The sequence below is a fragment of the Triticum aestivum genome, chromosome 7D (genome assembly GCF_018294505.1).
Source record: "Triticum aestivum cultivar Chinese Spring chromosome 7D, IWGSC CS RefSeq v2.1, whole genome shotgun sequence".
Taxonomy (NCBI): domain Eukaryota; kingdom Viridiplantae; phylum Streptophyta; class Magnoliopsida; order Poales; family Poaceae; genus Triticum; species Triticum aestivum.
The window spans coordinates 588,301,596-588,302,240 of record NC_057814.1 but is presented as its reverse complement, the minus strand read 5'-3'; positions in this window follow the sequence as shown (position 1 = coordinate 588,302,240).

The following is a 645-nucleotide window of genomic DNA, read 5'->3' as shown; positions in this document are numbered from 1 at the left end:
ACTGGACGCACTTCGTGTACAAACTGGACAATCTCTTTCGGATTATCAAGGTTTCGGACGAGAAGTTATCTGTTACACCGGCACTTCATGTTTTTAAACTTATTACAACTCCAGACTTTTTTTGCATTCCGTACGCACCATTCAAAGCGACGTCATCAATTTTCAAAACTTTCTGACATCATTTGCTATTTTTAGTCATTTACCGATTTGTTTAGAGAGCTAAATGACCGTGAAATTGAAAATCACTACAGAATGAACTATGAAAATGTCGAAACTTGGCATGGTATCATCATTTCACCCACATAGCATGTGCAAAAGAGTAGAGATAGTTACGGCAAAAACTGGACGTCCTTCGTGTACAAACTGGATAATCTCTTTCGAAGTATCAGGGTTTCTGACGAGAACTCATTTGTTACATGGGCACTTCATTTTTTAAACTTATTACAACTTCAGACTATTTTTTGCGTTCCGTACGCACCGTTCAAAGCGACGTCATCAATTTTCAACACTTTCTGACATCATTTGCTATTTTTCAGTCATTTACCGATTTTTTTAGAGAGCTAAATAACCGTGAAATTGAAAATCACTACAAAATGACCTCTGAAAATTTCGAAACTTGGCATGGTATCATCATTTCACCCACAT